General features: G+C 41.5%; 1 long non-coding RNA gene across 1 annotated transcript; it reads right to left on the bottom strand.

The window, feature by feature from the left end:
* Window positions 1–3,939: 3,939 nt before the first annotated feature.
* Window positions 3,940–24,953, bottom strand: LOC132671271 (uncharacterized). Its single transcript, XR_009607025.3, has 3 exons — window positions 24,837–24,953; window positions 5,365–5,463; window positions 3,940–4,058 (listed from the first exon to the last, which is right to left on the bottom strand). It is a non-coding gene; the product is annotated as an uncharacterized LOC132671271 (long non-coding RNA).
* Between the last annotated feature and the right edge of the window lie 863 nt (window positions 24,954–25,816).

The raw sequence follows: 25,816 nt of genomic DNA, 5'->3' as shown, positions 1-25,816 counted from the left end.
CACCTAGAAACATCTGGGCAGATGGAAGAACAAGTGTATTGGAGAAATAGTATGCAAGCTCAAGCCATCCAGGGGCAGCAGAAGAGCAGTGAGTGAGAGAGGAAATTGGGCAGCAAGAGAATGGGGTCCAGGGGCGTGGGGCATTCCAGACCACTGCAAAGACTTATTTTTTCACTCTGAATGACTTGGGGTGGGAAGCATTGAAGAATTCTGAGCAGAGGAGTGACACGATCTGATCTGACTTTTTAAAGGAATCATGGTGGCTGCTGTTTGGGGGGAGTAGGTGTCCGGGGCAAGAGTAGAAGCAGGGAGATGGTGAGGAGCTGTTGAAACTATCCAGATGAGAGGTTCTATGACTTGAATCAAGATGGAAACTGTAATTATGAAGAAGTAATTGCATTTGGGAAGTATTTTATCCTTTTTTAAACGTTGAAGTACAGTGATGGGATGTACTTTTAAGGGAGAGCCAACAGGATTTGATGACATACTGAATGAAGGATATGAGAGAGGAAGAGTCAAGAATGCACCAAGGGATGGTCTTGCAAAATGGAAAAGAGTGGAAAATAGATCCAGATCTTATCTGAGAACTTAGAAGAACAGACATACTGGCTCTCTTTTTTATGGCTCTGATTCCAGGCCAAAATCCTTCTATCTACACCCTTCCCCACCAGGCCTGCACAGGGTGACTCCAATGAGCTGCCCACCTTTGCCCCAGAACTGCTGCTCTTGACTTCCTTCTGGAGTGTCATCCTGGCTTTTTCTGCTAAACCGTTGCCTGGTACCTGAATGTTGGATGTTATCCATCCATCCATCCAACCATCCGTCCATCATCAAATGTAAGAACCTATCATGTGCAAGACACTGATCGAGGTACAAGAGTAACAGCAGCAACCAAGATAGCTATGGTCATTGCCCTCAGAGCTTAATTAAGCTTTCTCTGGACACATGCTAAGAAACCATCTATCTACCTACTTACCTGTATACCTAGTTCCGTGCCATTTGTAATTTAACCCTGCTAATCATTCAGGGGAGATATGGGTGGCTCTTGGTTTTACCTCTCCCACCCCCTATCATGTCTTTGACAACCAGATGCTCAGTTACTATAGTAACTGGAAGAATTGGAAGCCCTCAGAGAAATGCATCTTAGGCACAGAATTGTTTCCAACCTTCTTCACAAACCACACATTCCATGGGTTTCTACAGAAGGCTAAGGAAGACATTTGAGAACACCAGTGAAACTCTTTCCAACTACTCACCTGTGTTATCTTGGAACCCCAACTAGCATGACCCAGGCTGATGTGCTGATAAGGGGTATTGGGACCTAGAATTTGACCCATCCATTAGAGAGAGGCCATGACTATGAAGAGCCAAGTGCAGTTTCTGAAAGGAAGTCTAATCAGGCAGGAGATCGTAGTGGTAGGGGGAGGATTCCATTCAGGTAGGCAGCACCCAATATCACCTGAATGGGAAACTGAGAAATATTGCCCTTTTCTTAGGACAAGTTCTGACCGTCCAGAACCTTCAATGAGGCCATCTGTTGGTAGTCAGGGCACAGCTTGGGAAATGCCCAGGTGGTGACGTGAACATTCACACATAGCTTTGGACTGCTCGTGGCTTTGGGACTTCAAAGACCCTTTTGAACCATTAGCTCGTCACTCCACACACTGAGGGTTTGAGCACAATTATCCCTCATTATATAGACCACAAAGCAGGTGCTTTGAGAGCTAGGGCAGAGTTGCAAGTCTTCCTGGTCTTTAGTCATATCCCTAAAGCTACTGCTTCTGCCAAACAGAATCCTGTAGGCCACGCTGCCTTGCCGTGGGAACTGGACAGCGTTGGATCTATGAAAGGTGGAAAATGGAAATGAGCCCCAAAGCCATCCTCAGATACTGAGGCTTTGTGCCAGACCCTTGGGTGATTACATCAGTACAGCAGCATCTCCTTTAATCCTCTGTGGGGAGCAGGGATCATTACTCTTGTCTCCCAATGTATGGAGGATACAGATGGGCTTAGAGAGGTAACACAGCACCATCCACTCTCTTCCTAGAATCCACAGACATGGATTTGAATCTTGACCCAACCACTTACAGGAGAAATGTTTGAGAAAGTTGAGAAAAATCTCTGACGCTCAACTTTCTTAACCAAGAATACCATTTCAGAGGGTTGGGGTGGGGATTAAAATGATCTAGAATATGGAAAGTTTCTGGCATGTAGTAGGTATCAGTCTACATTTATGCCCGCCCAACTCCCATGGATTCTGGGGAAGCCAAACTAGGCCGGGGCGGGGAGGGGGGAGGGAAGGCCTTCTTACCCAAGTGATCATTCATGATTTGAAGAGGCCAAGTGGCAGGGCTCATGGGAAAGGGGTGGGTGGCATGTAGGGCCGCCAGACTTAGCAAATGAAAAATGCAGGATGCCCAGTTCAATTTTAATTTAATTTTAATTTCAGATAAACAACACGTAATTTTGTCATTAAGTATGTCCCACCTGGCCCACCTGGATTTTATATGGCACAAAAATGTGGGCTGCAAACCAGATTGGGATGGGTTGCTCGCGTCCTAGAGCAAGCAGCTCCTGTTCAGGTTTCTGATGAAAGATGTTGAAGGAGCAGGGCAGGGCACCGGCTTGCAGGGACCACCCCCTCTAGGTGCTCAGGCTGGGCCCAAAGGGCTTCACAAAAGAGTAATTGACTAGCAATTATCATCAGTTAGAGGCTCTGGGCGCAGGCCTTTTTAGCAGAGAAGTGGATTCTAGTTCTTAAAAGGATTTGCTGACTGGAACAAATGCCTTTCCTAATCAGTACAAATTGTTCCTTTAAGCAGGAGAGGGCCGTGAGTCCCTTCTTCCAGTGAATGTGGAGGCAGCATTATTTCTGGGGGTTTCTGCTTTTGCTCTTCCTTCTGGGGTGCATGATGATGGTAGAGAAGGTGGGTTCGGCGTTGGGGTGGTTGAGAGGACCTCTGGGAGTGTCTTGGCTCACCCAGAGTCTCAGGACTAGAGCCAGCTGATTTAAGAAGAGCCCCTGCCTTTATAAACTGTGTGCCAAAGGACAAGTTCTTAATCCCTTTGGACACAAGTTTCTCACATGTAAATGGGAATAGTGATCAGTCCTGCCCCACTTCACAGAACCGACCTGACTGTCAAATAGGAGACGGTGTGTTTGCCAGGCTTCCCCGGTGGAGAGGCCCCTGTCCCCGTCCTCAATCCTGCCTCTCCACTCCCCCATCCTTTTCATTTCCAGAACTTTGAGAAACGGACTTGCACCCAAGCCATCCAGAATTGGAAAAGCAAAACCCACACCGGAACCCAGCTGATCCTATGTTTACACTCCTCCTGTCCTTCCCCTGCATTATATGCAAGCACTCATGGCTCAGTGGGGTTTGTCCCTTTGGGTCCCATCTGCAGTTTAGGGGCAGAAATACCCGTGTCCTTTGATGTCATGTTGGAGCTCTTCTGACTTTCTCCGATTTCCACCTTGGTCATTAGGATGTCCTTTCCAACCTTCTGCCCCAGGCTGAGCTCGGCCTTGCCCACTCCCAGCGGCCCCTCACCCCGGCCTGCTCTCAGCCATGCCTTTCCGATCTGTGTCCCTTTGCTTAGGCAACTGGTGGAAGGGAAGGGAGGCCAAAGCTCCTGATGCAATCCTGAACCTAGAAGGACCCCTTCTAGTCAGAGAGGCTGGAATCCCTGCAACACTGTTGGGCTTGCTTTGAAGCTGTGCTGACCAGGATTGTTACGTGACCCCCCAGTGAGACTCTTGGGTGGCCCAGGGAGACAACCAGGTCTCGTGACTGGAGAAAGGAGAGGGTAGACAGGAAGCTTCTGCATTAGGATAGGTACCCTTGCTCTCTCAAAGGGAGGGGTCGTTTGCCCAAAGATTTAGACTAAAGTTGTCCTAAATCTGATAAAGAGTGTACGTTACAGAACATCCTGAGAAAATTCGTAAATTAACTCCTTTAATTCCAGTAGGAAACAAGATGGAGGGAAGTCGTGGAGGGGATGGCCGCTCGCTCCTCCAACTCATGCCCTGATTCAGACTTCTTCAGAGGTCTCAGCGCCTGCAGGGACAGAGAGAGAAGCAAAGGAGCCCAGGACGTTAGCTTCACCTGGGCAGAGCCCTCCTGGTTCCCACCGAGTATGGCACTGGAAGCCCTAGGCCAGATTAGGATGATGAGTGTTCCCGTTTTCCAGATTTGGAAACCGAGGCCTAGTCTCCTGAAATCATTCAGTTAGTGAATGGCAGAGCTGGCACCAGAACTGGGTGCCCACCCCACAACACTAAGGCTGCCGGCCCAGGATCTGTTCGTATCTTCAGGTTTTTCCTGATGCATGATCGCTGGCTTGACCTCATTTTAAACAAAGAGCTTTTACTGAAAAGAAGCCTTCCCCAGAGGCTCAGCGGGCCCCAGGGGTTATTCAGATGAAGAGTCTACTGAAAATTATCCAGTGCCTACTGAGTATGGACACTGGGTGGGGCATTTTCACAAATATCTCCTATTCACGGGAGTCCAAAGTGGGTGTGGCTGCCTCCATTTCACAGACGGGGACTTGGAGAGGCTGGGGAAACTTACTCAAGGTTGTGCGAGTTAAGTGAGTAAGCCAGAGTTCAGAAACACTTTTCATTTCTCCCTCATACCCACCCAAGTACCTCTGCACCCCAGAAAGCCAGACATTATCTTAAGAAATACTTTTACTTAAAAAAACTTTTTTTTAAAAGAGCAAAGAGATTTTGGATGCCCAATAAAATCTAAAATCTTATTATGGCCCTCAAGGCTCTGCAGGACCTTTCCAGACGCATCTCTTATCCCTCTTTCCCCGTTCAGGACATTCCGATAGCTCTGAATTTCTTCCTGTCTTCCCTTAAGTATTTGACATTTGCTATACACCTTCTCCCCAGGACCCCCTTTCCCTTAAATGTTTATATGGGTGGCTCCTTCTTATAGTTCAGGTATCAATTCACATCATACCTTCTGAAGGCCCCCACCCCCACCCCATCTCCATTGACGCTCGCATCCTGAATTGTCACATAGCATATCATCCAGGTTTATTTTTTAATATTTTCTTATTATCTGAAGTCATCTTACTAATTTTGCACTTGTTCACTGTGCGCCTCCCTTACTGGATTGTGAGTCCCTTGTCCATCTTGACACCTGCTTTATTCTGGTGCCTAGAATAGTGCCAGCACACGACAGGTGCCCTGAAAAGATTTGTTGAAAAATAACCGAACTCAATGAGACTTAGGTCCTGCAACAATGTTATTCCTGATCTCCATCCTGACCAGGGCTATTCTTAGCAATGAGAGAATCTTTTCTTTCTTTCTTTTTTTTTTTCTTTCTTAACAAATCTCATTAAAATCATCCTTACCTCCGATGTAGCCAGGGCTTTAAGCAGGTGGTTTAATCAAGGCAAGGAGGTGAAGGTTCGGGGCAGCCAGGATTACCCACAATGCAGTCTTCCGCTGGCCTGGAAGCAGAAGGAATGTGTAAATAGGTGCGGGGCCCTCCGGAAGATCCATCCTGCTTTCTGCAATAATGTAAAAAGAAAACTTTCAAATACCACAATTTGCAAATGAAGACCTTTAAAATAATGGGACGGCAGCTCTGGAATGGGATTATTAGGATAATGCGATGTTTAAGTGGGCGCTTTCCCTCTCAAGGACCTGCCTGAATTCTGCTGAGCTCATTCCACGAGAGACCTCAGAGAGATCAGTTATGACTTTTATTAAAGTCAAACCAATACCTGTATTCGCAGCCGCCTGGAGGAAATTTCTTTCTGTAACTCTGATTGAAGTTTAATGGGAACTACACAAAGAAAATTTACTTAACCTCCTCACCCATCTCTTCTACGGTGGAAGTCTGTTCATCACGTGCTCTGCTCCCGGGAGACACTATCCAAGATAGCACTTCTCAATTTCATAATATTTTTCAGAGTAAAAGAGGGAAGACAGATGCAGACCCCAAATACGCCAGAATACCATGTAGCCGATGTCTGATTTCACTTGTACAGGAACAATGCAGGTGTTCTCTCGAGGCCTTGCGCATTCGTATTTTACAGATTACAAAATGAAAGGCCTATGAACCACTAAGAAATTATGTTACATGCATGTGAAAGTGTATGGCTATAGAGCTCCGGATTGGTTCATATTGCTGGTTGACCTCAGCTCCAAGCACTAAGGCAAGACAGGCACCTGCTCTTACACAGGAAATAAAACCTGTGAATGGCACCTCTCATTCCAAAGAGACCTAGACATCATATTATTAACATCTGCCATGTCTGTAGCATTTTATAGATGGAAAGTACTGAAAATCTCACATTTTCTTACAAAACTGTCACACATACAAAACATGGGTTTAAGTTTGTACAAAATGTTCAATTTGTATAAAATATTAAAGAGTTAATTATCTAGGTAAATATCACCTAAGTCAAGGGATAGGATGTTTCAAGCACCCAAAGCCCGCTGCGAACCCATTCCTGGTGGCTCTCGCTTCTTGCTTCGGACTTTTACTGTAATTGCTTGTTTGCTTTATTTGACCGTATTCCTAGAGACAATATAGTTTAGTTTTATAGTATAGTTATAGTTCAGTTTAGTTTTACCAATTCAAACATCATACAAGATATACTCCTTTGTGTCTGGCTACTTAAAAAAAAATTTTTTTTTTAGTGTTTATTTATTTTTGAGAGACAGACAGAGAGAGAAAAAGAGCCAGAGTGTGAGCAGGGGAGGGGCAGAGAGAGAGGGGGAGACACAGAATCTGAAGCAGGCTCCAGGCTCTGAGCCGTCAGCACAGAGCCCAACTTGGAATTCGAACCCACAAACCACGAGATCATGACCTGAGCTGAAGTCGGTCACTTAACCCCCTGAGCCACCCAGGCACCCCTGGCTACTTTTGCTTAACATTTTGTTCTTAAGACTTATTCATGAATCTTAAAAGAATGTTCTTCTGTGTCTACAGAGATCATTTGATTTGCTGTTCAGTGTTTGCTGATACATATACCACAGTTTAGTTTTTGAGTTTCCTGTCAATGGACATTTGGGTTTGGATTGTTTCCAGTTTGGGGCTATTACAAACGATAGGCAATAACATTCTTGTGCCTACATTTTGGTGCACATATGCATGAGTTTCTCTAGCAGGCATGTCAAACTATGATGCTTGGGCTAGTGCTGGCCCATCACCTGTTTTTATAAAGTTTTATTGGGCTACAGCCATACCCACTTGTTCACAAAACAAAAGTGTCTATGGTTTTCATGCTCTGAATGCAGAATCTGGTAGTCACAGCAGAGACCACAGACAGGGTCTGCAGAGCTGATGTTATTTACTATCTGGCCCTTTTCAGAAAAAAGTTTATGGACTCCTGCTCTAAGGCACAGGCTTATGAGGAAATTGTATGGTGATAGGGTTTGCTCACTTTCAACCGTATTAGATACTGCCAGGGTTTTTTTTTTTCCCCCAGCACATTTCTTTTTACAATTTTTGGTATTTTATTATGAAAATAATATTTCAAAGTTTAATATTGCATATTCAAGACACAGTATTACTGTACAGCTTCAGGGTTTTCTCAAAAAGGATGAAAAAGTACTAATTATTCCAACTACACCCCATGCTAAATTTCAAACATGGCTGAACATTTAATGAAAAATAAGGCTTATTTATGTAGCCATTTATGGCCCACCAGTTGTTTCATATCCTGTAATAGAAAGTCCTCATCATCTGATCTGTTTGGTGGGATTGCCAATCCCTTGCTATTTTAGTGTACTTTCTGTATTTCAGATGGCTGCTGTTACAATTTTGTCCTATCGTTGAGGGACCTATATAAACTTATTTACAACGATGCGAGTCATTTGACCCAGTGACCATTCAGTCTGAAGATGCACAAGTTTTCAGTTATAAAGGATTAAAGGAATTCCATGTGTTTTTAGAAGTTGAGTCAATGAGCCTCCTTTATTCACTGATCTTTTTCTCACCATCTTCAAAAATTTCTTCTCCATCATTAACTGATGCTTCTTGCCTCTGCTGGCATTCCAACACCAGACCGTCCCGTCACTTTCTACTTTGGTGAATTCCACCCCATCCATCTCTTCTCCTATGCACCAGTGAGGGAAGGTCTGGTGACCATTATGGAAAACTGCTCCCATATGAGTGTTTTATTTCTTTTACATTTATTTATTTTTGAGAGACAGAGAGAGACAGAGCACAAGTGGGGGAGGGGCAGAGAGAGAGAAGGAGACACAGAATCTGAAGCAGTTTCCAGGCTCCTAGCTGTCAGCACAGAGCCCGATGCGGAGCTCGAACTCACAAACCGTGAGATCATGACCTGAGCTGAAGTCGGATGTTCAACCGACTGAGCCACCCAGGCGCCCCTCCCATATGAGTTTTAAAAGTCATGAATAGTGGTGCTGTTGCCCATAAGCATGGAAGCCAGCTTGAGGCTCTGAGAAGGGACTTCTCACCGGATCCCCTGGGAGCCCTGAAGAGTGCCCCACACAGCCACCTTGATGCTGTTGGCTAGCCACTCCACAAAGTATCTCTGTTCTTGTTCTAGGTGGTCAGCATCTGCTCTCCCACCTCTTCTCTGGACATGGGGCCCCGACCTTGACCTGGGGATGGAGGTGGGGTATTTGTTCTGTAAGAGATGAATGTTCTCACTATCGGTCTCCTGGGAAGGAAGTGAGGTGGACCTCAGAATAGGGGAAAGGAGGATCTTACAGTCTTTCCAGGGCCTGCCATCCATGGAGAGGGACATGATCAACAGGGTCTTCCCTCTGGCCCAGCAACATGGCAGTACTTCTGGAGAGAGAAGCAAAGGTGGCCAGTGGATGACCTCAGTGGAGAGCGCACACAATTGAAGGATCATAGGAACAGCTCTAGCTGATATCCAGTTCTGATTTTCTTCTATTAACCTTGCCCTCCACTCCCACCCACCCCTTTACTGGGCAGACTGTTCTTTGGGGGAATGAATGGAGGGTTTTGTATCCAGGCTTGGGGCAAAGCAGTAAAGGACAACTCAGAGCAGCATAGAGAAAGAGCTATAGAATAACAAAAGACCTGAAAGAAACCTTCAGTAATAGGTAGCAATCACTACTATGATTGAAATATGTTTAAAAGGTAACTATTTAAAGGGAAAAAATAATGCATTGTGAGGTGTGGTGTAGAAGCTGGATCTTTGAGTAGTGCCAAAGCTGGGAGGGGAGATTGTAGAAGTGTGTGGTAAGGTTCTTATACTATATGTACAGCAGTATCCCTGTTGAAGGTTGAATGCCATAAGTTGAACACGTATACCACAAACTCCAAAGCAACTACTAATATAGCATAAAAAGAGCTACAGCTGATAAGCCAACAAGAGATCAAGAGAATCATAAAAACATACCCAATTAATTCAGAAGAAAGCAGGGAACAAGGAACAGCTGAGACAAATAGAAAGCAAATAGATGGTAGATTTAAACCCAATCATGTAAATAAAAACAACAAACTCATACATGGTCTATATAATCCAATTAAAAGGCATCGGTTGCCAGATTAGATTATAAGACAACATATACTCTGCCTATAAAAAATCCATTTTATTTATAAAGACACAAGTGGGTTAAAAGTAAAAGGACAGAAAAAGATACACCATACTAACAGAAATCAAAAGGAAGTTGGAGCGCCTATGTTAACATCAAAGTACATTTCAGAGTAAGAAATATTACCAGAAATAACGAGTATTATTTCATAATCATGAAAGGGGCAATTTACCAAGAAGACATAACCCTCCTAAATGTTTACACATATGATAACAGAGCAACAAAACATACAAAGTGAAAACTGGTAGAATTTAAAGGAGAAAGAGACAAAGCCACAATGATAGTCAAAGATTTCAATATTCCTCTCTCAAAAGTTGTTAGAACAATAGGCAGAAAATCAACAAGAATATAGGAGGCTTGGGATTCTCTCTCCCCCTCTCTCTCTGCCCCTCCCCCAGGTGTGCTCTCTCTCTCTCTCTTTGTCTCTCAAAATAAATAAATAAACTTAAAAAAATTATATAGAAAGCTTGAACAGCACCATCAACCAATTTACTGATACTTATAGGACATTCCACCCAATAACAGAAGAATGTACTACATGGAACATTCACCACAAGAGACCATATTCTGGGCCACAAAGTCTCAATACTTTCAAAGGAGTCATGTCTTCAAAATATAGTTTCAGACCACAGCCAGCAACAGAAAGATATATGGAAAATCTCTAAATATTTAGAAGTTAACACAATTTCAATAACCTATATCTCACAGAAAAAAAAAAAAAAAACCAACACACAAAAAAGGAAGTTAGAAAGTATTGTGAACTGAATGTAAGTGAAAAAAATACCATATCCCAATTATGGGATGCAGCTAAAGCTTGAGGGAAATGTGTAACATTAAACTCCTATATTAAAAAGAGGAATGGTCTCAAAGCAATGGCCTCAGCTTCCACCTTAAGAAACTAGATAAAACAGAGTAAATGAAACCCAAAGGAAGCAGAAGAAAAGAAATAATAAAAATCAGGGTGGAACTCAATGAAACAGAAAGCAAAGAGCCATGGAGAATAACAATGAAACCAAGAGGTGGTTCTTGGAGATCTTAAAATGGCTAAATCTCTAGCCAGACTGATCAGAGAGAGACAGGTAGGGTGGGGGAGACACACCTTCATTCATTACTAGGAACATGCAAATTTAACTTACAATAAGATATGCTATAGATCTATTGGACTGTCTACAAAGAATAACCAGGGGCCTTTGGGTGGCTCAGTCAGTTAAGCATCCGGCTCTTGATCTCATCTCAGGTCTTGATCTCAGGGTCGTGAGTTCAAGCCCCACATTGGGCTCTGCACTGGGCATGAGGCCTCCTTAAAAAATGAATAAATTTAAAAAAAATAAAAGAACAACCATACCAAGTATTGGCAAAGTGGTGGCACAAGTGAACCTCATATACTGCTGCAGGGAGTGTAAAATGGTTGAACCCGTTTGAAGACAGTTGGCAATTTCTTAAAAGGTTAAACATTCACCTACCATATAATCTGGCCATTCCATTTGTAGACACTAAGTAGAAATGAAAGCTTTTGTCCATGCAAAGAATCATGTATAAATGTTCACAGCACCTTTATTTGTAATAGCCAAAAATTACGTAGACATAGTACATAGACATAGTACATAGTACAAAAATTACGTAGGTGAATGCACTGACAAATTATTGTATAGTCATGGAGCAGAATACAGTTAACAACAAAGAGTAAAATATTTTCTTTTAATTTTTTTAATGTGTATTTATTTTTGGGAGAGAGAGAGAGAGGGAGAGAGAATGAAAGGGGGAGGGGCAGAAAGAGAGAGAGAGACACAGAATCCGAAGCAGGCTCCAGGCTCTGAGCTGTCAGCACAGAGCCCAATGCGGGGCTTGAACCTACAAACCGTAAGATCATGACCTGAGCTGAAGTCAGATGCTTAACTGACTGAGCCACCTAGGAGCCCCCACAGAGTAAAATATTGATACATGCAAGAATATAAATGTAAGATCTTAAAATAAGTTTATTGAATGAAAGAATACAGGCAAAAAAAATGAGTATATATGATATCATTTCATTTATATAAAAGTCGATAAGTGAAAACTAAATTATAGTGCCAGAAAGCAGACCAGTGGTTGCTTGGGCAAGGAGAGACAGAAAAATGGGTTATAGAGAGGAACAGGGAAACTTTGAGGGGTGGCAGATATGTTCATTTTCTGGATTGTGGTGATAATTTCACAGGTGTATACATGGGGCAAAACTTATGAAATTATATATTATAAACATGTCGCATTTATTGTATGTCAGCTGTACCTCAATAAAGCTGCTAAATGCTTGAAACTATCTGAAAAGATCAAGATTTGAAGAACCAAAGGTAAGCTAATATATATATCGTAAGAATCAGTGAACCAGAAGACAGAACTGAAGATACTGTCTGGACTGCAGCAGGACTAGTCAATGGAAGAACTAGATTAAAAGATAGACTATATGAAAGAAAATTTAGATGAAATGAGTATATTCTTTGAAACCATAGCTTATCAAGAAGCTGAAAGCCCAAATAGTCCCATAATTATTAAATAACGTTGAGCAGTTAAAAGTCTTCCCATAAAGAAAACCACAGATCTGGGAGGTTTTACCAGTGAGTTCTATCAAACATTCAAATGAAGAAATTTTTCAATCTTACATAAACATTCCAAAGCACCAAAAGTGGAAGCAGTTTCTGTCTGCTCTATGAAGTTACCATCATCATGAAAGCCACATTGGACACAGACAGCGTGAGAAAGTAAATTACAGATCACTCTCACTCATGAACCACAGGTGCAAAAATCTTTTTAAAAATGTTTATTTATTTTTGAGAGAGAGAATGAGAGAGAGAGAGAGTGGGGGAGGGGCGGTGAGAGGGAAAGAGAAGGAGGAGGGGCAGAGAGAGAGTGAGAGAGAGAGAATCCCAAGCAGACTCCACACTGCCAACATAGAGCCCAGTGTGGGGTTTGAACTCACGAAATGTGAGATCATGACCTGAGCCAAAACCAAAGTTGGATGCCCAATGGACTGAGTCATCCAGCTGCTACCACAGATGCAAAATCCTTAAAGCATCAGCCAGTGGCATTCAGCAATGTGTCTAAATGATAATACATTTGACCAAATTGGGTTGATTCCAGGAATTCAAGGTTAGTTTAACAGGAGGAAATTCACAACATTAACACAAAAAGGACTTGAGTAGCTAGGAAAATCCTTTTTTTGTCTTTCTGCGATTTCTTCCTCTGGCTATCATGTGACATGTGGACATATGTGCTGAACCATGAGGTGGCCTTGAGAGGAAAGCCATCCTCTGAGGTTTGCAAAGCAGAAAGATAGGAACTTGAATCCCTGATGACACCAAGGAGCCACCATACCAGCCTTGAACTACTAACCTTCTGACTTCTATATGAAAGTGAAATAAAGTCCTATCTTGCTTAAAGCATTGTCATGATTTTAAATATATATCTATTACATCAGCAGAAGTGAATCCTAATGAATTCTGACACGGATTAGTCGAGGGGAGAGGTATCCAGAAAGCTTCATAGAGCGTATAATATTTGAGTTGGGACTTGAAAAATAAGTAAAATCTTACTAGGTAGAAAAGATTAGAAACAAGAAAGGCATTCTAGACACAATAATAACGGTGTGGAAGGGTACAAGGAGTGAAAAAGCATGGTTTGCTTAGAAAATAGCAAGATGAGTGTAACTTGTGTATTTCTTGAATATTCTGTTTGAGACTTAGGCCTGGGTTAGGCCTGGTGCTGAACTGGGCTGGAGGAGAGAAGGGTCACTTTGAAGCTCCATTACATGCAAACGAGCACCTCTGGGGGAAGGCAGTGACCTTTCGAAGGAGCTGTGTGAGTAAACACATATTAGCCAGGCAGGACACAACTCAATGAGGGGCAGTGAGTCCTTGACTCGCAAGAAGGTGATTTGAGCTCAAGTCTTTGCCTCTAGCGCGGAGAATGTGCTTCAGACAAAAGTGACCACGTAGTCTTTTTCCCTGGTGGCTCTGCACAGGTGGTCCTGCCTAAGCTCCCTGCCTAAGCTCCCTGCCTCTTCCATCAGTTGAGTGCAGTCCCCAAACAATACAATTCCTAAGAAAGGAAGTCTCTGCAGAGGAATAGGCACAGAGGCTTTAAAGGAAGTCAGACCCTATAGCATATATAATAGCACAATGCCATACACCTTCCAGTTTTCCTGAGTTGGTAGTGGCATAATTATTAATAGTACCTTTTTTAATCTCAAAAGTATCCTCCTCTGTATAAAAAGCATTATGATCATCCTACTCACTTGTGTAAGGACTTCACAGTTTATAAAGGAACTGTTATGCCTTTGTTATTGCTTTCGGTCATTTGGAGAAAAAACCAAATCATTACCATTCTTCTTCTTCCAAAGGAATTTGGGGATCGAAGAGACACTTTTGGGGATGTATTAACTGATCCTATTGTTTCAGGCAGAGACACTCAGGAGGGAGGGAACTGCTTCTATAAGACCAGTGTTAATTTTGTAAAGAATAGGGTGGAAGTTGCAACAGGAGGAATATGCATTTCTCAGATGAGACTAGGCTGTGTGGTCTTTGGTAGAAAAGTGGGACTTGCAACATGAAGAGCCTTTGGTGACTCAAAATAAAAGTAGCCACTAAAAATGGAATCGGGGCTGTCACATCCCTTTCCCCTGTGCTTCCCCATCACCCATACAATCAGAGGACGGGAGCCCCAGTCCCTCCAGTGGTGCCGGAGGGAACCTGAACTGGGGATGCCTCTCCCTCAGACTCTCCCCCCAGCAGTGGCTAAAGTTTGAGGGGTCTCGGTCTGAAAGGCACAAATGGTCTAGGGATTATTACCCCGTTTTCCAGTTGGAGACATTGACACTGAGAAGCTAAGTTGACTTGCTTGAATTACAGAGTCTACAAATGGCAAAAGCAGAGCTTAAATCTAGGAGATTCCTTGATGAAGAAATAGCATGGCTAACGGCGTTCCAAGTTCCCCAGAGAAAACCCATGGCCTGGGATGTGGCAAGAGGAAGTGGGAATTTTAGCCTAAAGATGAAGGACCCTTGCAGGCACAGGATATGATCTCTGTCATCAAAGCCCTGATAGGCTGCCACATGGGAAAGAAATTACCCTATATAGGTTGGATCCAGAGAGCGAGGCAAGGACTAATGAAGGAAAGATAAAAGGAAGCAGATGCCAGTTCAACATAAAGAGAAGGAAACTAACATTTCCTGAATATCTATCTATGCCAGGCGTTTTACATGCACACTCTTGTTTAATTCACACACAGAGGAAAACAACCTGCAAAGTAGATATTATCCTCATTTAAAAAATGAGGAACCAGGAGACTTCCAAGTTAGGGTAATGGTAGGGTAGCTTGTATTGTACTAATTATCTAACTGATATGAATTATAAACCCTGGACAAAATAGAAAGAAAGTTAACTGTTTAAAGGTACTGGAAAATGACAAAAGTCAGGCAGAAACTAGAGGGAATTTGACTTTTCAAAGAAGAGAACCACACTGGGTAATACCCATTTATCCAGCTTTTCATGTGAAGGCAGTCCCAGTCTATGTGGTGTGCTGGAGCACTTCCAAGAGAGCTGTTGTAGAAAGTTGCCATCATATTGGCTTGAAGAGTCAGAGGATGAACAATGGGCCTGCCAGAAATTGCTATTGGAAATTGAAGGGGGTGGGGATCCCAGAAAGAAAGGAGACCTCCAACTGCATATACATGCCATTCTAATCCTTGGCTGATACCTAGATCCTGAATGTGGGGAAAACAATAGCTGGACATTTCGGGGGGGGGGGGGTGCAAAAAAGGACTGAGCAGAGGATTTGGAAACTGCCTACCATGGATGCAGAATTTAAAGTTTGAGTGCTACCAAAAGAGAGGGCCTCAGTAAGTACCTCACACCTTCCACCGAAACCACAGAAGGACCACATCCTAGGATGAAATTCCACATCCCAGGATTAAGGCACTCATCCCAGGACTAAGGAAAAAGCCAAACAGAGTCTCTTCAAAGGCTAAAACTAAGCTCTACGAAGCCCAAGGGAATCCAGTGTTAATTTACCTGCTCATTGGAACAAAATCCAATACTCTTCAGAGAAAGATAACCGAATGCAGAGTTCTCCATGCATAATTAAATTTTGAAGAAAATTGTTGGTCATGTGAAGAAACAGACAAATGTAACCCAGTGAAGAGAAAAATCATCAGTTGATAAAAACAAAGCGACAAAGGAGGCTGATACTGAAATCAGCCAAGGAGAACATTAAAATACCTATGAGAGATACGATAAGCAATCTTTAAGAAAAGGTGTATTAATGTGTGAAGAGACGGGGCATTTGAGAACTATGAATACTGTAAAAAAAAAAAAAAAAAAGAACCAAAAGGAAATTCTAGAATTTAAAAATACTGTCTAAAAAGTATTTATTAGAAAATATCATAGTAGATTGGATAAAGAAGAAGATGGAATCAGTGAACTAGAAAGTAGTTCAATAGAAATCATCCAAACTGAAGCAGAGAGGGTGAACAGGTTGAAAAACAATGAACAGAGACTCATTGGTTTGTGACATGGGCATCAAGTGGGTAGGCAAATGAGCAACCTGCTATCTCAGAAGGAGAGGAGGGAGGGAATAGGGCAGAACAAATATTTGAAGAAATATTGGTCAAATGTTTTCCAAATCTGATCAGAAAAGAAACCCACAGATCCAGAACTTTCATCACCTCTCAAGCAAAATAAATACAAAGAAATCGTATACTGGCACATCAAAGTTAAATACCTGAAAAACACAAATAGAAAAGCCTTAAAAGCAGCCAGAAGTAGCTGATGTCTCATCAGAAACAAATGAGGCCGGAAGACACCATTAAAGTGCTAAAAGGAAAACAAAAAACAAAAAACAAAACCCTGCAAACATAAAATTCTAGATCAAGTGAAAATACTCGGCAAAAACAAAGATAAAATAATTTTAGATAAATAAAAGGCAACATAATATGTCATCAGGAGACCCAGCTACAAGAAATGCTGAAAAAATTCTTTAAGCTGAAGAAAAATGAGACCATATGGAAATTCAGATCTCTAGGCAAGAATAAAGGCCACTGTAGATGGTAACTATGTGGAAAAATATAAAAGAAAAAATTTTCGTCCTTTGCTTAAATATTGGAAAAATGAATTGACAGGACTTCCGCTTCTGGCCAAGATGGAGTAACAGAGCTGCATTTAACCTCCCACTTGAAACAAAAAACGAACAAAACAGGATAAAATATATGAAACAATGGCTCTGAAGGCATTAGACATTATGCAATGAAGAAAAGAGGTCCCTAAGTGACAGGAAACAAATACATCCCTATTACTGGCCTGGTTTACTGCCTGGAGGAAGTTTCTAGGCAATGACGCAGGAAGGCAGAACCCTGGAAGAGCCTCGCCATGTTCCTGAGTTGAGGAGGCTGAACTGGAGGTCCAGAAAAACAAAGGCATCTAGAAACCTCAATGCAGTGTATTGAAGAGGTGAGTTGTGCACAGGGAGAACTTCAGAAACCTGCAGACGTTTGCCTGGAGTGTTCAGTTGAAAACTATCTGAGGCCAAGAAAAGAATTACCAAGAGGTTAGAAGGAGCAGTGCCTGTAACTCACACAGACTGGAAATGGTGCCTGTTCCCAACACTTAGTGAAAATCTAAAGTCATAGACATCAGCTAGAGTACTAAGTAAAGTACTCGGTAGTGGGAGATATTAATTGCAGGCTAAATGCTGCTTGGGTACCACGTAACTGAGCTTAAAGTCAAGAACCAAAAGGATTAAATGGTTTCCAAGTGATCTAACCACATCCTAAAACAAAGCTCAAGAATACCTTCGGAACTACAAAAATACTCAGCATCCAACAAGGTAAAATTCACAATATCTTTGAATCCAGTAAAATAATTGTCAGGCACACAAAGAACCAGGAAAATAAAAGTCACATTAAGGAAGGGGTGCTTGGGTGGCTCAGTCGGTTAAGCGACTGACTCTTGGTTTCGGCTCAGGTCATGATCTCACAGTTCGTGAGTTCGAGCCCTATGTCAGGCTCAGCACTGACGGCACGGAGCCTGCTTGGGATTCTCCCTCTCTGCCCCTACCCTGCTTCTGCTCTCTCTTTTTCAAAATAAGTAAACAGACTTAAAAAAAACTCATAATGAGAAAACAAAATCAATCAAAAATGACTCAGAAATGACATAATTGATAGAATTAGTAGACACACTCATTGACACAGTTATTACGAATGTGTTCTGCTAATCCAAAAATACCATGAAGTAACCACATTAATCTCCAAGTAAATTTCACCACACACACACACACACACACACAAACATTATGAGGGGTAAAAATGGTCATTTCATAATGATCAGAGGGTTAATTTTATAAGGATATAAAAATCTGAAATATTTATGCATCTATTATCTTCAAAATGAAGTAAAAACTGCAAGGAGAAATAGATAAATTCACAATTATAGTTGGTGATTTCAATTTTTCTTTCTCAATAATTGATAAAACAAGTAGACAAAATATCAGTCAGCATATAGAAGACTTGAACAACACTATCACCAAATTTGACCCATTTAACATTTTTAGAACACTTCATCCAACAACAGCAAAATGCACATTTTTTTTCAAGTACACACAGAACATTTACCAAGACAGAACATAAAATGTCTATGTCTAGGCCATATATTATGTCTCAATACATTAAAAATTGTTCAATTCATACAAAGTATGTTCTGTGACCATAAACGGAATTACATTAGAAATCAATACCAGAAAGATATCTAGAAAATTCCCCAATATTTGGAAACTATATACCACAGTTCTGAACAACTCAGGTCATAAAAGGAATCAAAAGGTAAATCAGGAAGTATTTTGAATTGAATTAAAATGGAAACACAGGATTTTGAAATAATAGGGAATACAGCCAAAGTAGTGCTTAGAGGAAAATTTATACTCTTATATATGAGAAAAGAAGAAAGGTATCAAATCAATGACTTTAGCTTTTATTCTAAGAAACTATAATATAAAAAGCAAATCAGACTCTGAGAAGAAAATGTGGAAGTAATAAATATCAGAGTTGAAAAGAATAGAATAGAAAAAAAATAGAACAATAGAGAAAAATCAATGTAACCAAGAGCAGGTTCTTTGAGAACATCGCTAAAATTGTGAAACCTCTATGCAGGCTACTCAGGAAAGAGAGAGAGAGAGAGACAGAGAGAGAGAGAGAGAGAGAGAGAGAGAAGATACAAATTACCCACACCAGGAAGTACAGAGGTGATCACTACACAGTCCACAGATTTTAAAAGTGTAGTAAGGTAATATTGTGAACAACTTTATGCCAGTAAACTCTAGAATTTAGGAAACGGACAAATTTCTTTAATGGCTCAGTCTATCAAAGCTCACTCAAGAAGAAATTGACAATGTTAATTGCCCTGTATTTATTAAAGAAAATGAAATTTTTTATATAATTTATTGTCAAGTTAGTTAACATACAGTGTATACAGTGTGCTCTTGGTTTTGGGGGTAGATTCCTGTGATTCATCGCTTACTAAAGAAATTGAACTTTAACTAAGAATCTTCCCACAAAGAAAACTCCTGGTCCAGATAACTTCACTGGTTCACTGGTGAATTACAACAAACAATTCAGAAAGAAAAAATACCAATTCTGTATAACCTCTTTCAGAAAGGTAAAGGCATTCCCCACTCATTAGATGAGGCCATTGTTATTCTGATATCAAAACCAGACAGATAGTAAGGAAAGAACACTAGAGACTGATTTCCATCATGAATAGAGATGCAAAAAGTGTTAACCAAAATTTGGCAAATCAAATGCAGCAATATGTAAAAGTGATAATAAATCATAACCAAGTAGAACTTAATCCCTGGAATACAAAATTTAGTTTGACATCAAATCTATAGATGTAATTTACCATAACAGACTAAAAACCATATGATTTTCTCAATAGATGCAGAAAAAGCATTTTATAAAATTTGGATCCATTTTAGATTAAAAACGCTCACAGACTAAGAATAAAAGGGAAAGTTCTCAACCTGATGAAGGGCCTCTGCGAATATACAGCAGTTAACATCACACTTGATGAAAGCTGAAACTTTCTAAGATCATGAAAAAAGCAAGGATGTTCACTCTCACTACCTCTATCCAACATTGCAGTAGAAATACCAGCCAGTACAATTAGGCAAAAAAAGGATATGAAATCATCCGGAATGGAAACGAAGAAGTAAAAATGTTTTTATTCACAGATGACATAATTGCCCTAGAACTAATGAGGTTAGCAGGATTGCAAGATACAATATATTTCCTACCATATAATTACCCAATATACCATATGTTGGTATATGATTATACAATATATAATCAATATAATTCAATATATCAGCAACACAAACTTAGAAATCGAAGTTAAAAGTAATAGCATCTACACTGCATCAAAAATAAGAAATAAGGATACATCTGACAGAATATCTATGATCTGTATACTTGAAAATCACAAAACTGTTTTGAGAAAAATTAAAGAAGATATCAATAACTGGAGAGATATGCCATGTTCATGTATTAAAAACTTAGTATTATTAGGGGCGCCTGGGTGGCTCAGTCAGTTAAGCCTCTGACTTCAGCTCAGGTCATGGTCTCATGGTTTGTGGATTCTAGCCCCGCATTGGCCTCTGTGCTGACAGCTCAGATCCTGGAGCCTGCTGTGGATTCTGCGTCTCCCTCTCTCTCTGCCCTTCCTCCGCTAGTGCTGTGTCTCTCTCTGTCTCTCAAAAATAAACAAAAATGTTAAAAAAAAAACTTGATATTATTAGTATTTAAAATCTCCCCAAATGGATCTATAGATTCAACTGAATTCTATCAGTCTTTGTTTTCCTGTGGAAATTGACAGAGTCCATAATTCATATAGAAGCACAAAACACACAGAATAGCCAAAAGAACTTTGAAAATAAACAACAGTATAGAAGGACGGATACTACTTGATTGCAAGACTTATATTATAAAGATACTGTAATAAAGATAATATGGTATTTGCTTCAAGATAGATACATAAGTAAATGGGACAGAATGGAGGGTTTCAGAAATAAACCCCCAATTAGCCAATCGATTTTCAACAAAAGGACAAAAGCAATTTGGTGGAGAAAGGTTAGTTAGTCTTCTAACAAATGATGCTTGGGCAATTGGATAGCCATATGCCAAAATCAATCAATCAATCAATCAATCAATCAATCAATCTTTCAGGAGGTCAAGGTCCAGGACAGACAGTGACATGGCTGTCTAACTGTATTACAAATGTAAGAAACAATCTCACTAAAGTGCTGGGGTTGGGGTTGGGGGCAGGGAGGTTTGGACATAAGTAACTTTGGAAATGAGCCTGTAGGACTAAAGGTAACACAACCAAACAACCTGTGAATAAGAACTGTGCCCTAGTTGATAAAATTGTTTCCTATGGGGAAGGAGTTCACCATGCTGATAGCACTGAGCATGTCTGTGGGAAGTGAACAATTAGGTGAATGGATGGTGGATGGTAAGTAGGACTCAAGTTTCTCATTGTCAGAGTGAGAGGCTACAAGTAAGCAAAGGGAGGAGGCTAGCATGACCCATGTGGTAACGGATTACAGTAAATCCATTAAGTAATTAATAATTCATTAATAAGTAATTAAGTAAGCATAAGCATGAACTCATGGTTAGCTTAGTAAAGATACAAATGCTTATATACAGAAGGACTCAGCAGCAGCAATGAGCGTATCTAATACCCCGGTTTTTACTTTTTAAATTTTTTTAAATGTTTTTTTAATTTATTTTTGAGACACAGAGAGACAGAGCATGAGCAGGGGAGGGGCAAAGAGAGAGGGAGACACAGAATCCAAAGCAGGCTCCAGGCTCCGAGCCGTCAGCACAGAGCCTGACGCGGAGCTCGACCCATGAATTGTGAGATCATGACCTGAGCTGAAGTCGGATGCTTAACTGACTGAGCCACCCAGGTGCCCCAAGGTTTTTACTTTTTAATATCACTCTCCAGTAAAAGCAACAAGGGCTCTTTGGAGAAATGGTTGTTAGGACCAGAGCAGAATATATGTAAGATGATCCTGGAGTATCTTATAGTGTCACAAAGGAAGAGAGAGCTCAAAAAAGCAAAAACAAAAACACAGTGGTGGGATATGTCAAAGCCACAAGGGAGTTCCCAGTGCCCAAAACTAGAGTTATGCGAACCACAAGATAAATAAAGTAGTATTGGATTATGACCCAAAGTGTAAAGTAAATATCCATGAGTCCATACAGACATATATAAATGGTTGAATAAATTAATAAATGGAGAGGAAGAAACAACTCTCCCATGCAGAAGAATTCCAAATGAATTGTGCAGAGACTTGGTCCTCAAGGAGCTGGAGCATGACCCCCCCCCCCCCCCCCCCAGATAAGGCCCTGGGGAGGGGATGACAGAGTTTGGGCTTTAACCTCAAATAATTGGGAGTAGGAGACCCACCTCCCATCCTTGTTAGCTGTGTGATCCCAGCCATTACCCTTCCTAAACCTCAGGTTTTTTATTTGCACAATGGGGATAACAGTATCACTTAGCTACCTGTCAAGAGTCGCTACAAAGGCCGAATGTCTATACAGCTCTCAGAATAGTACTTGGGACATGTACTCTATAAATTATAGTCCTATATATTTTTAAGGTAATGTGTCAGTCTGTTCCAGCTGCTATAACAAGAAACCACAGACGTCGTGGCTTGAAACAACAGAAACTTATTTTCTCACTCTTCTGAAGGCTGCAAAGTACAAAATCATGGTCCAGGAGGGTTCAGTTTCTGGTAAACGTGTTCTTCCTTCCTTGCTGCTGCTTTGTCCTCACATGGCTTTTCCTCAGTCTGTGCATGGGGCAGGGAGAAGCCTGGGACAGAGATCTCTTTCTTTTCTTTATCAGGCCACCAATCCTATCGGATTCTAAGGCCCCACCCTTCTAACCTCAATTTACTCTGAACTACTCCCTAAAGGCCCTGTCTCCAAATACAGTCACATTGGGGGTTAGGGCTTTAATTTAGGAATTTTAAGGCTGGGGACACAATTCAGGCCATAGTAGGTAGTATGAAGTACAGAATAAGACAACTCGAATTCTTATTCTAGATTCACCGTTTGCTAGCCGTGCTGGGGAAACCTCTCAAGTTCCTCAGGGTTTTTTTTTTTTTTTTCCACTTAAGAAAATTAAGGTATTATTTTTATCCAATAAAATTCACACATTTAAAAATATCGTTAAGTGAGCTTTTTTTAAGCAAAAAAAAAAAGGTTTTCATTTTAGAACAGTTTTGGATTTACAGAAAAATGGCAAAGATAGTACAGAGAGTTCCCATATACTCAGCACCCAGTTTCCCCTATTATTAACATCTTAAATTAGTATATTACATTTGTTACCGTTAATAAAGGCATGCTGACATACCACTAGTTAAAGTTCATACTTTATGCGGATTTCCTTGGCTTGTTACACGATATCCTTTTTCTGTTCCAGGATCCCATCCAGGACACCACATTACATTAGTCATCCTTAGGCTCCTCTTGGCTATAACTGTTGCTCAGACTTTCCCTGTTTTTGATGATCTTGACAGTTTTGGGGGGGGGGGTACCAGTTGGGTATTTTATACGATATCCCTCACTGGGATTTTTCTACTGTTTTTCTCATAATGCCATTCATAATTATGAGTTTTAGGGCTGAAGACCACAGAAGAAAAGAGCCATTTTCACCACACCATGTCAAGGGTGCATCCTATCAACATGATTTACCACTGATGCTGTTGACCTTGATCGCATGGCTCAGGCTGCTTTGGTCGGTTTCTCCACTTAAAGTTACTCTCCCCTCCCCCTTTCCATACCACATTCTTTGGAAGGAAGCCACCATGCACAACCCATGCTTTAGAGGCTCTACCTCCTTGAGAAAGAAAGGTGGATGTAAATTATTTGGAATTCTGCATGTGGAATTTGTCTCTTCTTCCCTGTTTGTTTACTCATTCAATATTTGCTTATAGCAGTATGGACTAACAGAAATATATTTTATTTGGGGGGGTTGATAATCCAATATTATTGTAATGTACTCTGTTGCTCTAGTTGTCCCAGCTTTGGCCATTGGGAGCTCATTCAGATTGGCTCCTGTGTCCTTTTGACATGGTCTTACCATTTTTCTTACCTTCTGTTTGTCTCTGCCTCTCTCCATTTTAGATATTATTCACTTGCTGTTACTATAAGGTGCCCCAAGCTCATCTTGCATTTTCCTGTCCCAGCCCTAGAATCAGCCATTTCTCTAAGAAGCCTTAGTTGGTTGTCTTTAATGGAGAATGGTATTTAGAAACCAAGATCCGGGCACTAGACATGATTTTTGCTATTGGAGCATCACTACATCAAGGCTTAAAGTAAGTGGTGAGAAAAGGCAGTGCATTTTGAGTTGAGGCCTGGAGGATAAGAAGGAATAGCTACTTTAGACCTAGCAGAGAGTTCTAGGCAGAAGAATTGCTAGGAAAAAGCATATAAGGAACAAGCTTGACTCATCCAAGGGATAAAAAGAGAGCCAGAGAGGCTGGAGCAGATTGGAAGAAGAGAGTGATGCCAGGTGAAGGTGGGGGATGACCAGAGCATCGTGGGGATTGCAAACTAGAGAAGGCATCTGGACTTTACTCACAGGGAAATGGAAGCCACTGAATGTTTTTAAACAGGGTTGACGCCAGTTGATATAGATAGGATGCTACTGCCTGGGTTCAACTGACCAGCTTGGAGGAATCTAGGTGAAAGATGAAGGTGACGAAGGCCTGAACCAGGCCCAAAGCATTTGACTAGCAAAGGCTTTATCCTGCTGTGCCGAGACCAGCAGTTGGACAGATCCATGGGGTGCTAGATTTCAGGGTGGGCCCCGGGGTGCACAAGCTTATAAAATAAGGCAGTTTCCTGCTCTAAAATCTATGAGTAGAACAAACCCATATCCCCTGTTGATATGTGGGAACTGGAGTCCCAGGGAAGTCTTCAAATTTCTAAGTTACCAAACACACTACCCACCCTTGATGCTGCTGCCCAATCCTAAAGGATTGTGCTTGGCCAAGGTCATCCCTGGGTATGGTCCCTCAGCCTCTCAGCATTGTGCAGCCAAGCATGTCAGCTCTGCCCCAACAAAGCCACAGTGCTTGCTGGCCCAGGATATCCCACCCCATGCACATGCTGTCTCCCATCTCCTTCCTCTCAGCCCACCCATATCCATAGGTCTGTTCCATCTTTGAAGACCTGCCTTACACTTACCTCCGGGAAGACTTTACCAGTAGACCCAGCTGTCTCTGTGGTGCAAGTCCGGTCCAGGTTGGGTGGCTTCTGCTCTGCAAGAGGTACTCAGGACTTCCCTTCCATATCAAATAGAAAAGGCAGGCCTGTTTAAGTGTAGCATTAAGGACATCCTCCACACCCTCCCCTAGGTGGGAACCAGAGCCAAGAAGGTGACTCAGAGGAAACCAAGGATGATACAGGTCGATCAGGTTGACCCTAGTTGATATAGAATCATACAGACCAGACCTAACTGACCAGCCTAAGGAGTCAAAGGTATTCTCCCAGAAAAATTAGATATTGTTTCAGAAAAAAAAAAAATGCTATTGTGTTTATGGTAAAGTGGAATATTTTGAAATTGAGATTGCATTTCTCCATGCTTTCTTGTACCCACTACTGTTTCCCCACCATCAATGCATCTGCCTCCGGAGAATATAGCCAAGAACAGAGTCCCATTTCTTATCTTGGGAGCCTCTAAGTAGATATTTGTAAAACTACAGTGAAAGAAAGTGTTAAAAATGAAGGTTTTCAGTCTAAAAGCTAGCTTTGGAGAAACAAAGGTGACTATAGATTTATTTGCTTACTTTGTTTTTATTCTCAAAGTTTGGTTTTGAATGGCAGAAAACATAAATTAGATTTAAGCACCGAACCATACAGTAGGGGAGACTAGATGGTGATATAAGTACAACTTCCTTCCCAAAATAGATAGATCAGATGAGAAGATGGAGAACGTGAGGGCGTTTATCTGGAGCTTAGAGGCTGGTCCCTGAGAAGGGCCAAGCCCTTCTACCTATTTGAGTTGAGTCCTTTGTAGGAGTGGATGTGCGGCTGGAATGAGAGGAGCCTGATAGAAAAGTCAGACTAACGGGGCGGGAGTGAGGGAGAAGGGGGGGTGGAGTCTCAGAGAAGAGGGAGATGATGCCCTGGCTTCCTGAGGAGTCAGCAAGATTCTTAGGGGGACT

The sequence above is a fragment of the Panthera onca genome, chromosome C1, assembly GCF_046562875.1.
Source record: "Panthera onca isolate mPanOnc1 chromosome C1, mPanOnc1 haplotype 2, whole genome shotgun sequence".
Classification (NCBI taxonomy): domain Eukaryota; kingdom Metazoa; phylum Chordata; class Mammalia; order Carnivora; family Felidae; genus Panthera; species Panthera onca.
This window is presented reverse-complemented; position numbering and strand designations above follow the sequence as displayed.